Source organism: Lepidothrix coronata, unplaced genomic scaffold, assembly GCF_001604755.1.
Source record: "Lepidothrix coronata isolate B3197 unplaced genomic scaffold, Lepidothrix_coronata-1.0 Scaffold124, whole genome shotgun sequence".
NCBI lineage: Eukaryota > Metazoa > Chordata > Aves > Passeriformes > Pipridae > Lepidothrix > Lepidothrix coronata.
Genome location: NW_016690304.1, coordinates 4,925,035 through 4,940,935, shown reverse-complemented (window position 1 = coordinate 4,940,935; position 15,901 = coordinate 4,925,035). Strand labels below are relative to the sequence as shown.

Sequence of the window (15,901 nt, the reverse complement as noted above, 5' to 3'; positions counted from 1 at the left end):
CTCAGACACAGCATGCCTGAATGCACTGCTGTAGATCAATGGCAATTTAATGAAGATATTTTTAGCATGACCATACTGCACAGGACAGAGATTAAAATAAACTGGGAATAAAAACAAAACTAGAGCTTTGTGGGTATGGTAAGGAACGTTCTTAAATCCGCTCCAGTATATATAGTGTAACTATGTATTAAAAATGCGGATCATTTTAATATTGTTTACTAGTTTTCAGGAAGAGATTAAAGCAGAAATAGCTCCTGAAGAGGCTGACAGACAGAAGCCTGGACAAATATCTAGACAACTCAAATAAAACCAGATGCTAACAACAAATTACAGTATAAACAATTAGCAAAACAAGTTGATTAAATGCTTACAAATGTAGCCAGAAACCTTCTGGCTGCTGGAATGATCAAAGCCAGGAATATGTGCAAGATCTAAAAAATACAGACACAGTTTTTTTTAAGGTAGCCCCTAGGTTAAGCTTGTGCTAAAACCTGTTACATAATCACACTGATTTAAAATGCTAAACATGTATTTACAAAACTTAAATAAAAAATCAACAACAATGAAACAACTGGATTTGAGCTCTGAAAGTCTGGTAAAATCTGGGAAGGCAAACTGGAACAGAAACTGAACTGGTTAGACAAGAACAAACCAGCATATATAAAGATTAAAAAAAAAAAAGGGCATAACATTCCAACACCACTACAAAACTTGCTAAAACCAACATACAACCTGCAATAGTTTAGTTTACCAACAAAACAAAGTAGGGTAAAGCTCAGAGGAAAGTTACTGGAAGCATGACCAGTCTCAGAGAGGGCACTACCAAAAAGCCCAGAGAAAGACAGAAGGGCCATCAAATGAGGGGCAGCAGGAAATGTACTGAGGCAAAGGTCTGATCAGAAACGGCTGTTCCCAAAAGAAAGCAGGGCAAGATTCAGCTCCTTAATCCAGTTCTAAAGAAAGATGAGCAGATGGATGGAAATGAAAAAAGATACCCGTAAGAATAACACAGGATCTCAAAAATCTCTTAGGATGTTTCCATTTTTACATTCTCACCTGTGATTGTTTGCAGATGAAGGGAAGACAAAGACAGCCAAAAATAAGGAGATGTAAGTAGACTCAAGATCTAACATAAAGCCATTTTATTAATTTCACTTGATTAGCACCTAAGAAATATTCCAAATAAAGCTGATTTATTTCCAAAGAAGTAGAAGGTTAGTGTTTTGAACCATGGCTTGCAGATGGTTACAGTTGCTGGTTTCTTTCTATTTTGCTTCACTTCAAATTGCTGTAGGGTGCTTGGTTTTTTGTTTAGTTTTTCCTCATTGCTAAATGAGTTGTTATTATTATCACTAAAAAACAGTTGTGGTTGCCATAGCATGCAGGCTAGTCAGCCTCAATAATGAAACACTGCCTTTCTACAGAAATTTTCCAAAAGATCTGGAGATGAAGCACATCACTTCATTATCTAGTTCCCTGGTACACAAAATTAAACACAGACACACACAGTCTCACTCTTTGTATTAAAGTAGGTGTACTAGTACACAGCAGATAACCAGATCCTAACCATGAACTTGTCTTGTTTTACAAATGCAGTTTATTATATTTAAAGCTATAATTGCATTTTTCTCTGCTAGAAAGAAAGATGATGAAGATCCAAAACCAACAGCGAGTTGCCTGTGCAGGATCATGAATCCACCCCTATGGATCCATTTTGAAATGTCCAGGTATTTTAAATCATCACTTAGCATACACAAAACATAATCAAGATTTTTTTTTTTTCAAAGAGCAGTAGCTAATTATCGTCCTTTTTCCCTTCAGCAAAACACTACAAACAAATCACTAAGAGTGATTAATCAGTAATTATGGGGTGATCCTGCAGCCATTTACTGCTTAGCTATGTACTTAAATATGCCCCATAAGACTGAGATAGCACCCCTTAGCACGAAAACAAGAAAGCATTTTACCTAGTTGTTGAGTTAAGAGCAAATTCTTCAGATGACAGTTCAGAATGACAGCATGTAAGAACCCTTCCTACTCAGTACAGTTTTCCTGTAAGTTATTCCATGGGAAAAAAAAAATAAAAAATTCAACCTGTCTCAAGTAATCTGACTAAACATGCAAACCAGGAACTCCTTTAAACACATGGGTTGCCAACTACAATTACAATGTCACAAGTTTATTAGAGAAATCAAATGAAAAGAGACACCAAAATCCAACGTGACTTATATGAATGCTGGGAGTGGGAACTATTTGAAAAACTCAGGCCACTGGGAAGCTAACAAGATCATCAACATTTACCCCCAAAACCCACACTCCCTGAAACTATATGAAAGAGCATTTGTAGCTACTCCATATTTCAATCTATTCCAGAGATGTATTTTTTAATATAGTTTTGGAGTGACTCCTTCAGAGAGCCATTAGGAAATAACACGTCAAAAAGAATACAAAAAAAATTTATGAGTCTATGCAACACCTTTACCTCCATCCCCAGGTTGCAAAATTACTGCTTGCAACCATGGAGATTGGAAAAGGAGATGCAAAATGCCAAGTTCTTCAGGCACTGAAATCACTACCTTACACTGCAGAGTCCCAAGGCACCAGCACCTTGGCAAGGACCAAAAACCACAAGAGCCAGAAAGAGTGTGTGAAATGCTTGTTCTCAGTATTTAACCTGCCATGTGTTGTTTCAGAATCTTAATGGATTAACACATCTGTACCAGGGGACAAAGCAGGGGGACTTAGTGGTCACTTGTGCAAGAGCACAGAATTCACACACAGTTCTGATCTGGGGAAAGGTTAAGGGACAAAAGGCTGTTTTGTGGTTTGGTTCAATTTAATCACTGAATTTAGGGCTCCACCAAGTATATTTGTGAAATAAATCACAGCACGGTATCAAGTAACAGATAAGCTGCACCAGCTGCTGAAAGACCATCACAAAACATTTTTTACAAGGGCATACATTAGTATTAGTGTTTTATTAAATCACAGGAGGGCAGATGGGGAGACTGGTTTAAAAAGAAAAACTATTCCTGGTCAGCATCAAAGAACCAGCAGGTGACAAAGCGTAATAAGATTCAAGGTGGGATCAGATCACGAGGTCACCAGGGGACAAAGGTGGGCATGATGCACATCAGGCTGGATTCTTGTCCAGGATGAAGCAGCACCACCCTACAGCCATTAGTTAAAGCCCATGGAAAGACTGAAAAGGAAGAGACTGACTCAGGAGGAAGAAATTCAAGATTAAATCTGGAATTTATCACCTACTTGCTCTACACCTGGTCCATTGACCAAAGAAAACAGATACAGCCAATGACTGGGAATGGAGAAAAGCCCTTATATTCCAAAGTTGACCTGATCCACAATGCAAGATCCTTGGATCTACCATGGGTAGAAGGAGAGGGGTAGCTGACAGGATTTTTTTTTTCACTGCATGAGGTGATAAATGAGATAACCCTGGCTGTTGCTGCTCACAAAAGGAGAATGCAGGTCAATATCTTACAAAAGGGTAGAACCTGGTTCTACCCTTTTTCACCTGTTATAGAATAGCTTAGGGCTGGTATCAACAAAGATATAAATCCCATAGAATGCTGCTAAAATTTGATACAGCTGGAGAAGGTAAGTACTGAGCTTGCCATCAAGAGAGACCCCACTTGGCTTACCTGAACCAGCTTCTTTCGTGTCAATTTTTGGTCAACAAGCACCAGATTTATTCCTGGCTGCAACTTCTTATTTTGTATCATGTCCTGGAAGAGTAAGTTCTCAGAAGCCTTCATTCAGCTGCCACAGTCCCCACTCTATCCCTCAAGTTTTAAAGGGAGAAAAAAAACTGACCATGGTCTCACACAGAAATGAACAGAACAGCCCCTGATGAAGATATAAAGTTGAAGACAGAACAGATGTCTCTAAGTTTACCTGGAAAACTTCTCAGTCAAATCATCACAACTTTTGTAGAAACTGTAGAGACAGGGAATTCCTGGTTTGTAGTATCAGAAGCCTGTCACTCTGCTCTTTGCATGTGTGAGTCCAGATCTGTTTGTCTCTAATGGTTAGTTATTAGGACCCTTCATCAAGCCTGATCTACCTCTGTGATCAAAAGAACAACTTCTGATCAGCAGGAATAAGCACTTCCTTAGATGAACAAAAATCAGAGGTACTGGCAGAACACAAATTCTTCCCCCATTACAATGTATAAAACAGACTGCCCTGAAGCTCAATAGCCAAGCATGAAAACATTCAGCTTTAGGTACAATAACAGATTCTCTTGAGCCTCCTTGAAAAACACGCAGCCCACAAGGACCTGTTTTTGTGTTACACACACCTAGACTATCAGACCAAACAGAGATCCAAATACAGAGTTCAGCATTAGACTTGAACTATGTCAATTTTCTGACAAGTTCTGAAGATCTGAAGGGCAGAAATCAGCAAGGTGATTACATGGAGTAGCTTACATATTATTTTGACCTGTGACATACCTTGGGATATCCTTTGTGATGAGATCATCTCCCAAGAAATTAATCCATATAGCAGGTGAAGGATATTTAAGAACCTTGTGTGTGAGAATCTGGGATGAGTGTTTTCTATGTGGTGGGAGAGCCTTCAGTGCTGTCACTCTTCCTTTCACCAATTTTTCAGAGTCTACCTCAAGAACAAGCCACAACTCGAGACAGTCCCTTGTACCTCCTTTTGCTTCTTCTCTCACTGTGCACAGATGTGGAAAAGGGTGACCAGACTGGACCCACTCCTGGAAAGAGGGAAATATCCCATAGCTGGTACATAACTGATTTAAGGCTCACACTTTGGCTTTGCAGATGTATTTTGTGAGGATTTCAGATACACCCAGCTACAACTGACTACTCTTCCCATTTAACAGTGATAATCCCAGCAGACACAAGGGACTGAGTGACCAAGATTTGGCCTTGTTTAAAAGGCTGACATTAGAGAACCACGTACCTGAAGAACAGACAATACCCACTGATGGTGATAACCATCACCAAACAGCTGGCACTTTATAAAGCAGCCATCCATACAATGCCATTGTGCAGAGTCCTTAGATTAGTCCTCCCTCTGCAAGAAAAGATGATACTGCAGGAGCAGAATAAGGGTGCACTGCTAATAGCATTTTAATTCAGCTCAAGAATACATTTTTGAAACAAATGCTCCATGCTTTGGTTCAAATCAGGTGCAGCCACAGACTGCACAAACCGAATTCCTTTCAGGTGAATGTGAAGTGAAAGGTGTGCCACCCACCACTAATGTGTAAATGTCCAGTCCACAGGACCACACTAAAGGCCATCTGAAGTAACACCCTTTGTCCCTGAACCGTGTGCAGTGTGGACACTGGGTCCTCAGCATCAATTTTTTTATGCCCAGGTCCCCTGCAACTGCATCACATGATCCACTAATGTAGATAAAACATCAGATGCTCTGGCTCCTGCTTTAGTATTCAGATCAACATAACTGGGGCCAGGCTGCAGTTGAATCCTTACTGACTGCAACGCCCAAGAGTATCTGGGATAATATAAAAAACTTGAGCTTTACAGAAGAAGGGTCACTGGAAAAGCCTGATTCAACACTACTAGGCTTCACTGTAATAAAGTCGATGAAACCTCTGGTTTTACTCTTTTGTAATTAAGACATTTGTACAGTATTAAACTCTTGATACTGTAGAATAGATTGTTGGTGATTTCACCCATTTATAAAGACAGGTGTTAACATTGTATGCTGATTGGTAACAACATTATTCTGAGCAGCATTCCCAACAGTACAGAAAGAAAAACAACCACCACCAAATAAGGCATTCTCCCAACTTTCTGTGCATTTCTGTGAGGAAAATATTTATCAAGTTTTGCTAGAGCTACAAACAAAGAAAAATATTCCAGAGACACTGGTGACCTTCTAGCACAGAGAGCTGTTGAATTCACTTTCTGTACTTGTTTACTCTACAAAATAGAGAATCAGGTTCTTATTTCTTGAACTTTATGTGACATTTCTCATGCATTTTCCTCTTCGTTCATCAGTGATGTTAGAAAGACATTATATGGGATTTTATTCATCCCCAGAAGTTCTTACCACAAGGAAATTACCCAAGGAGAGTGAGACCTCACAATGACAGCAGGTAAAGCCCCCCAAAGACCTAAACACTGACTAGAATAGCAAACACTTCAGGATGTCAGACTTCACATAAATGCTACTTTCAGATCATAGGTCAAGTCCTGCATTTACGTCTCAAATGCAAATTCAGCAACATTAACTGAATAGCGCAAGAGACATGAAGATGTGGGGTTTACTTGTATTGTCTAGTGCCACACAGAGACTCATTTGCAAAGAAAAATATACTTTAAAACGAAGAAAGAAAATGCTATTTTGTGTCTCATGTCAGACGGAAAGGAGAGGAAAACAGAAAGTAGAATGGTGTTGGATGGGAACCAAAGGGAATGCATACTTTTATTTCATGAACCTATCCCTGGTACCAAAGGGATGTGACCACACGCACTGCAGGTTGCACCAGTTCTAGCTCAGGCACCATCCACTCCTTCAGCACAAGCTTTTGAACTCTTTCATGGAAACCCAATCAATGATCCAAGGGTACATTCACACCAGACTGACTAGTCTTGCTCCAAACTATTCCACATGTCTGCTGTGTGCAGCAAGGATGGCTCAGCCCTTCCTTCCCCCCCCACCCCCAACAAGCACATACTTTGTCTTACAGTGTTTGTGTACTATTCTGGCAGGATAGATGGGAGCAAGGGAGGAGAATATCAAACACCTGTTGCTCCTTTGCTTCTCCTCCTTCAAGGCTTCTCTGTCCTTTCATCTCCTTCAGCACAGGGCAACATCTGGATGTAGGACTTAAGCATTTTTCTAGCAAATAAAATGTATTAGCAAAGAATCAAACATTGGGATTTACTGGTCAAGTGATCAGCTCTTCCTCTCAGCCTAATGCTCTACAGTATTTGTGAAGCTTGGAGTTTTAAAAGGGCAGGAGTTTTAGAAAACTCCCCAGAGCTAAAATTGATGTTTATTTCTTCATGGATAAAAATACTTCTGTGTATCTCAGTCTGTTCCAGATCTTATGCTCCTTAAGTATTATGTCACTCAGATAAAGAACCCTAGTACAAATATGGAACTCACAATTCCTTTTTCTTCTGTTAATAGCGTACACGTACGCTGTATATCTGAGACACAGAATACCATGTAAAAATACAACATGCATAGACAAGAAAAGCATAACGTAATGGGAGAGGAAATCAGAAAAATACTGAAAAGAAATTAAGCCATTCTGTTTCCATGTAGTGTGATTACCAGTCCTGAAATACAGCCTGTACTGAGATTTGTGCCATTCAACTGCTACTTACACTGAGCAGTCATATGACAAGTCTTCAGTGTAGTCCTAAGAGTGGTGGGTTTCTCCCCACATGCATTACTTTTTTACCTAGAAAGACCAGTAGCTAAAGAACTCCCCTTAAGCACACTGAGCAAGCTTATTTCCACCTCAGCTTCTATTACAGCTCAAGCTGAACATTTGGCTTCGAGTCAGCTGTGTGTCCTGAAATAGTACACAAACTGAGGATGAACAAAGTCATTGAGACTATTCTGGCATCACTTCCTTGCTCTTGCTGTGACCATATGCAGAGCCTCAAGGGCCTTCTTTTATTATTATCATTTTTTAAACAAGTATATTGCTTCCTTCAGAAGCCTGAGTGGTGCCTTGACCAATAGAAGGCAACTCTGAGCTCTCTGACTAGTCTGCCTCAATATGTCTAGTGACCGATTTCTCTTTGCTCTAGATGCTGGATGCCACTAAAGGTTGATTAAACAAATTAAAAGTCTACTACTGTTTGGCTCTACCCCTTTCTATGGCCCCCAAATAGGTCCCGACACAGACACCTGATAATCTGTGCTGCAAGACCCCCCAGCAGCCTCCTGCTGTGGTCACAGCAACTCACAGCAGACTCCACAGACGCGGCAGGGGGAAAGACAGGGGGAAAAAGAGGGAGGAAAAGAAATCCTTCGAGTTTTTAGTAAATGACACTCAGAAGTACCAACCGCCAGGAGGTTTCTACTTCCCGTACACATCGCACCCCTCTATTTTTGCCTTACACCTCGTGGCCTCACTGAAGAGGAAGCCAGACAGATCCGCTTCATCAAGGACTCAGCCCTCTGTCCTCGGGGGAGGGGAGGATGCCAACTCCTCCTCCTCCTCCTGTCTCTCCCGACCAGGTGGGAGCGCACCTGCGAGCAAACGGGACGCGCAGGGCGCCGGCACCCGCCCCCTGCGGGGCCGCTGGGGGCCAACCCGGCCCCGACACCGGCGGGTCGGAGCTCGATCGCGCCCGGGGGACGCGGGACCTACCCGGGAGGGCGGGATGCCCGGCAGCCGGGGTGCAGGCGGCGGGGCTGCGCCGAGGTCGGGACGGGGCGGCCGCCGCCGCCGCTGCCCGTTCCCGCTGCTCCTCACGGCGGCGGGGCAGCGCCCGGAGCCGGCGCGGCTCGGCAGGGAGGCGGCATCGCCGCGGGCGCCGCTCCGCTCGCCCGGCCCCGCGGCGAGCGCGGGATCCCCGCCCGGCCCGACTCGTCCCGCCCCGCGGCGCTGGCTCGGGGCCGGCGGGAGCCGTGACGTCCCGGCCCCGCGGTCTATTTTTAGCGCGGCGATTGGATTTCATTCATGAAACCGCGGCCGCGCGTAAAGGGGCGGCGGATGGAGGAGCCGCCCCCGCCCGCCCAGCGCCCGCAGGAGCGCGGAGCGTCCCCCCCACCGCCCCAGCGGGGCAGCCCGGGGCACATCCCGATCCTGCCCCACCGCGGCAGCCCCGGGGCACATCCCGATCCTGCCCCACCGCCCCAGCGGGGCAGCCCGGGGCACATCCCGATCCTGCCCCACCGCGGCAGCCCCGGGGCACATCCCGATCCCGCCCCAGCGGGGCAGCCCGGGGCACATCCCGATCCTGCCCCACCGCCCCAGCGGGGCAGCCCGGGGCACATCCCGATCCTGCCCCACTGCCCCAGCTGGGCAGCCCCGGGGCACATCCCAATCCTCTGTCCCGACACCGGCGGGGGGGGGGCTTTCTTCCACGGCCTCGCACAGGAAAAGCTCGGGCACGAAAACCAGCCAAAACCAGACCGATACTACCCCCCCCCACGCCCATTCTCTATACATGGACACTGTAAACACCGTGTATACATACACAACACAAAGGTTCCGAAGGCCTCCCTGGATAATGCCCTAAGCTGGGTGTGTGATTTCTTAGTGCAGGTGCTGCTGTTATGTTTTGAAATCGCTTCTATTTTCGCTAATGTTTGAACTCTTTATATAAAATAAACACGTAACAATTAAACCGCAATCCCCCCTTGCCTTATATCGACAATGTAGACTTGGTGTTTTCAAACCAGTGAAAACAGCTCAAGGCCCTGAGTGCTACTGCAGAAAGCACTCACAATCCAGACCCGGCTCCCTGACCACACTCCCTGCAGCAGTCTCTGGCTCTTCCCTTTACCACCTGACATCAACAAAAATGTTACTGACCAGTAAGGGGCATGGGTACAACTGGTTCAGCTAAGGGAACTTTTTGACACAGCGGTGACTATTAAAAAAATAGTCACTATTCACAAAATATTCTCTTAACAGCAAGCAGGACTCACAAATTGCATAGTCTCGTAGCATTAACACGGTATTTTGCTGGTAAACATTATAAAGTTCTTTTAAAAATACACTTATAATAATATTTAACAGTACCATTAACAGGTTAACAGCATCCAACTGCATTTGGTTATAGTCAATTACTTACATTTTTCAAATACCCAGAAGCCAAACTTACATTAACCAGGTCAGACTGCAACAATTTTCAGTTGAGTACATCTATGTCAGGACAAATTACAGTTTGCAACTTCATATCACTGGCAGCTATTAGGGGCAAGAGAACAATGTGCATCATGGCAAATATTAAGTGTTACTCTCCTAGCTTTGCACAGAGTTTGGATGGACAAGACAAATGCATCAGAAACGAAAACAGCTCTCACTCAGACAACCTACTTGCAATCAAAAAAAATATCAACTTGATAATGAAGGCAACAAAAAGTAAAAGAATGACAACAGATTTAAAATGTATAGTATAATTACCTTCCATTTTTTAAGTTTCAAGATCTACAGGAACTTTTTTTCTCCACAAATGAGGGCTAAAAATTTTCATACTATGCAAGAACAAGCCCAGGTATTCACTCGTTTCTCCAACACACAACTTTTAGGAAAACAAAAACACTCAGGTTCATCCTGCTGAATTCAGGAGACTGAAAAAAGCAGGGTGATACAAATGTTATTCCTTTTATAGTATGGCAATTTTTAATTCCTTATTGGTACCTTTGTTCTACAGTCTAAATGATCGGTTTCTGAAGACAAATCACACAGCTAGAACCCATGCCTCTATTAAAAACACCTAGACTATCACTGCTGCAAGCACTGAGCATTAATGTCAGAACAGGTTAAGTGAGCATCGTGAGAGAGAAAAACAACACAAAGGAACCAGGCTTGCCACGGTACTGACTCAAGAAGTATTGGACTGCAATAAAAAATAAAAACAACAAAAGCCCCACAAAGCTTTAAATCTGCTGGCAAGTTCTTTACAGAGCTTTACTACAGAAATAAAGGAGGAGGGCAGAAAAAAAGGTGTTATTTTTAGTGCACAACAGTAAATTTAGCAAAATACAGCAATGACACAGATTAGTCAGGTGGCTGAAATGTGAAAAAAGAGAAAGAGAGCTTTGCTTTTGATGGGGATAAAGAAAAGATCTCAAGTTTTTCTCTTTTTCTGTTTCATCAAAGGGTACCCAGAGCCTGAAGGCTTCTGCAGCTGTGGAAATAGCTCCATGCTACGATGTTGTTTCCATTTTAATGGCCATCTACAGCAACTTTTACCATTCAGTGCTTTCCCACCACAAACGTAAAAGTTCTTATATAATTCAGGTGTCAGCTTTTCTGGCAAAGTATAAAATAAAACCCCAGGACAGCCAGAAGCTCTTGGGTCTCTGACACACAATCGTATTTACATTTTTCCAAACTTTTCAAACAAACAGTTGAGTTTTGACCATAAACCTGAGTGACATCTCGAGAAGTGGTTAGAATGAATCTCTAACAGGGTGCAGAGCAACTGACAGTTTCTAGACTGTGGTACAAGAAAGCACAGTAATAAACCACAAGTATTCCCACTGACTTTGCATAAGCATTAAAAATACATGACTGGTAAAATTTTACTCAATTAGATGTTTAAGTATCCCAGGTAGCCGGCTTGGATTTTTCACTTTAATTTGTTTGTTTTCAGGGGGGAATAACAGCTAGAGGGGAAGGGAGAAGGGAGTAAGTTCTGTCTTTGCAAGCAATCCTAGAGGACATGGCATTGGACCATTTAACTAGAGTCCCTGTTTGCCAAGTCGATACAGCTTTCCAAAACATGTTTATGGGCTGCCAAGCGTGCTCCATCACTGCAGCTCCGCTATGCGCTTTTAACACTATCACTCAGCTGAGAGAAGAACTGGATTAAAAAAAGAATGAAATAATAATTAAAAAATGCGTTCACACCCACGGAGAATTCTACTTACTTAGAACTATTTTGGTTTTGCTAAATTACAGAACGCATTCGGAAGTAAATGTAAAATGTACATTCCCATATGCTCCAACATATTATTTGTTACTCTGGGGCTAAATTAACCTTTTGTTTTTGAGACTATATTTCTCACATGATTAAAAAACATCAGGAGAGAGCATCAGTTGTGCATAAACTGTAACTGAATTTACAAATAACCTTTCTACTCTGGGATCTGGAGAGTTAGCTTAACTTCAGAGGCTGCTCTGACATGCAGTGTTAGTAGAACTCCTCAGGGAGGTTTCTACCAGCTCAGAAATGCTGAAGCTCAGTGCCCTCAGGCCCTTCCATCCTCTGCACTCCCAAGACAACAGGGAAAGGCTCAGACAGGTTGAAAAAATACCAGTCAAGGATAACAGGAGGTGCAGGAAGAAGGGACTACAAGCACTTACTTCAGCTTCTTTGACAAAACTTTCTGGAAGGGGAGGAAATGGACCAGCCCATGCTTCTTACCACCCCACCATAATCTAAGTCTGCTCTATCTGCAGAATGACAGCCTAAGCATGGTAACTCTGGGGTTTAGTTTTTGTATTTCTTTTTAGCAGCCTTCTGAGAAAGTCTACATCCCAGACCCATGGGCCATACGGAAGGAAGGGGTTCTTCCCTGCACTAGAGGTCTAGGTATGGTCTGCTTAAAAAAAAAACAACAAAACCCAAACAAACAAACTGGTGATGTGGCTCCTTGCTCCATCTGAGGGAAGGAGCAAGCTTTTAATTCAGGACAACTGATATTATTTCTCCTCTGTTTTAGGTACAAACACCCAAGCAATAAATGCTGTTTCCCAAGACAAGTTACACCACCAGCAGTCAGCAGGGACAGTTAGAGGACTGAGTTTGAGTGTGCACTGAAAGGTCTGACATTGCAGAAGATGCCTGGGACAGTCCAAAACCAAAACTCAACAGTACAGGGTAAACTAGAGTTCCTCTCTCTTCCTTATTCTTGAATGCCTTTCACATTAGAAGACTTTAGGAGCATGTTTAGATGAAAAGATTGTTGGTGGAAATAATTTAAATGCACAAGGAATTAAGTAAAACAAAGTAAGTTAAATTGTCCCGTATGGGCTCCACACTGCAATCCCACAGGGACAGAAGGTGCTCTCTACAGCCCATGAAATCTGCTTTCAACAATACAAAAAGAACACGAGTGAATGATGTACAACCAAAATAAGGAGACATGTGGTACTTCAGTTATATTCTTCACCATCCACCCATTGTCTGTGATATACATAGTCTCAGCCAACTGGCAGCATGTGAATTAAAATATCAGAATTACCCAGCTCCTGTCATTGAAGTCTACTTTTCCCCCACAATTAGGCTTAAAGGCTTTAATGATGCGGGTAGATCAAAATAATTTCTAACTACTTCTGTAATGGATTAGGATACATTTCATTAGATTTTACCCATAAAAAATTAATAAAGAGAATAAATGCCTTGAAAAAAACTACGTAAATACATATTCTATACACAGTGCAATAAAATTCAATCTGTTTCCTGTCAATACATTGTTTTTCATTAATAGGTTTGCATTCAGGCCTGCAATGCACCCATGCCAAATACTTATGCATTCACAATTAGCTTTCTCTTCAAAACTATTGTGCATTGTACCCAGTCCTTTTTACTCTTTGGTGTAATTTGGACAGAATGTAGTGTTTGACGTAAGGTGGGTCTGCTTAGTGATGTCAACATGTACTCTCAGCCAGCTATGCAAATTGAGTAGGCCAGTTGCATCCCTTTTCCTACAATCCCACACAATTGCCTTAATTCTCAGAGTTGAAGACATGCAACATATACAATGATACCTTCACTGTGTGCATTGGACACTGACATAGACCACTGTGCATTTATTTGTTAGGGGGTTTTTTTCAGTTATTCATTGAATGCTAAATATAGTGCAAGACCATCATCGTTTAAGAAGCCTGCAGTGCACCAGATTTTATTAAAGCATTCTGTGAATGATACATAGCACCAGTTGTTTGCCTTAGGAATTATATTTCTACATTCTTTTTCACTAGAAGGGGGATATAGAAGGCTTAATATACAGCTGAGTAAACATGAAAGGGACTATCTAGAGAAGGAAAATGCCAATACTTATAACTTGGAATAAAAATTAGATATCTACAATTTTTCAGAGGGTTATATTTCAGCAATGCTTTAGTTTTCAGTCTAATCATGTGTAGGATGTGGGCTTTTGCATTTCCTCGCTTCCATAGTTAACCCATTGATTACAAGACCCTGCTTCTCTCCACCTCACCCTACAACAGAATCACAATTTAGGTGGGAAGGGTCCTCTGGAGTTCCTTTAGTCCGATCTCCTCCTCAATGCACAGCTAATTTCAAACCTTGATCAGGTCAAGGATGCTCATTCCACAGTCTCCAACCCACCTGTTCCATTGCTTAGTCCCACACTAAAATAATGGGCTTTTTTACAACCACTGAGAAAATGTTTTTCTTTACACCTGCCTTGCTGCTACTTGTGACTGCTGCCCCTTGTCTTTTTGCTGTGCAACTGTGAGAAGATCTAGTTTCCCCTATAGTCCCTTGTCAGGTATCTGAGATAGTAATTAGAAGCCCTTTTAGCCTTCTCCTCTCCAGGTCAGATAAGCAGCTCCCTCAGTGTCTGTGTGCATCTCGTGTTTCAGTCCCCAGCCATATCAGTGGCCTTTCATTGCACTCTCCTCAGTTGGTCAATCCAAGCAAGTGAAGCCTGAGCACAGTTCTTCAGGAGCTGCCTCCCAAGTGCTGAGTGGAGGGGAATAATCCCTGCCATCGACCTCCTGGCTACACTCCTCCTAACACAGCCCAGGATAGGGCTGACCTGTGTTGCTGGAAGGGCGCTCAGCTGAGCCAGGTATGTTCACTTGTGCTGTCAGAGCCTCTCATGAAGCCTTACAAAACTCTGATACTGTCTTTGCTGCTGCACTTGTCTTTCTACAGGCTGCATAGTCTGGTCTTAAAAGGGAGTGGATTCACTTGAACAGTCCCAGTTTGCAAAGTTAGGTGTACCAGAATACGACTAAGCAAAACAAAATTTTGGCTTAATAAGAAGAACAGCAAGAGAAACAGCTGAGCAGTTACATAAGAGTCTCCCAAGGGAAGAAGTGGCAGAGTTATGGCTCACTGCATTCACAATCCAGAGAGGACAAGGCTGTATTAAGAATTTGTTCTATGGCAGAGTTTTGTATTACATGTGTAATCTTCTCTAATGGTAATAATTTTGCAACAGCTTGTATTTGCTACATTCCATGCTTCTAGATCCTCAGAACTACATGTTTAAGAAAGATTCAATCAGCTTATAAAAACAGTTCCAAACAAGAGCTAAAGAGGACAAACTGACTAGTAGGATTTCTTCTTGATTGTGTGTCATTTTGCTGTTTGGCAAGGGACTGAATCTGGAAGTAATAGTGCTGGCACCTGCATAACTGTTCAGAGTTTCTTAAAGTGTTTCTGCCATCTAATCAGATGTTAATGGAATGGAAAGAACTTCTTTGTGGAATGAAATGAGAGTCATAGCAAACAGTCAGCTGGGGAAGATTTTCTGTCTGTCTATCTGACCTTCTGGCTAGCTGTCAGTCTCCATCTCTCCTCTATGTAGATCAGTCAAAATTCACTTGTCTCTAAGTATTGAGTTTCAAAGAGACTTGGAACATCTTTATACTACAACTACAGGAGGTTTTCAGCGGCAAACGCAGTCTTTGCTTCTCATTCTTGATCTGAGCTATTGAGCTTCAAAAACCATATATAAATGGATCAGCCCTTATTCTTCAAGCATTAAAAATGCTCTGCCTGCCTTTTGAGGCTTGCATAAATCACCCATTAAAAGACTAGTAGCTTTACATGCAGAAGGATACAAAATGTAGACCAAATTTTAGAAGCTGGTCAAAGATTGCATAAATTTGACAGGAACAACACACAAATAGAGATCTCTGCAACAATATGCATCCCTGCTGAGTTACTTATACTGATGTAATACAGAGATCACGAGGACAAGTCTAGAACACAGATCTCTAGTTACAGGAACTGGAAGATACAGGATAGGAGTGGGGAGGGGAAAGAGAAGCAAAGCAGATTTTCTTGCCTTTTTCACAGTTGCCAAAGCCAAGTGTTTTTGGTCTCTGAATCACTGCTTATATACAAGAACAGCAGCCAACAGCCATATCCTGATCTTTATAGGGTGTCAAACCAACAGAGCAGGATTAAATAGAAGACTCAAGGGCAGCTTAATCTCATCATCATTAATCTTAGAAAAACAGCCTTATTAACTACAA

General features: G+C 42.4%; 1 protein-coding gene across 2 annotated transcripts in view; it reads right to left on the bottom strand.

The window, feature by feature from the left end:
* Nucleotides 1–15,901, bottom strand: part of RHOBTB1 (Rho related BTB domain containing 1) — a 52,721-nt gene that overhangs the window by 26,709 nt on the left and 10,111 nt on the right. The window contains exon 1 of one of the 2 annotated variants that reach the window (XM_017826122.1): nt 8,357–8,416. The exons of the other annotated variant lie outside the window; for it this stretch is intronic. The gene's annotated coding sequence lies outside the window, so the exon portion shown is untranslated. Of the gene's footprint in view, nt 1–8,356; nt 8,417–15,901 lie in introns of those variants that run through there. 2 annotated transcript variants of the gene reach the window in all.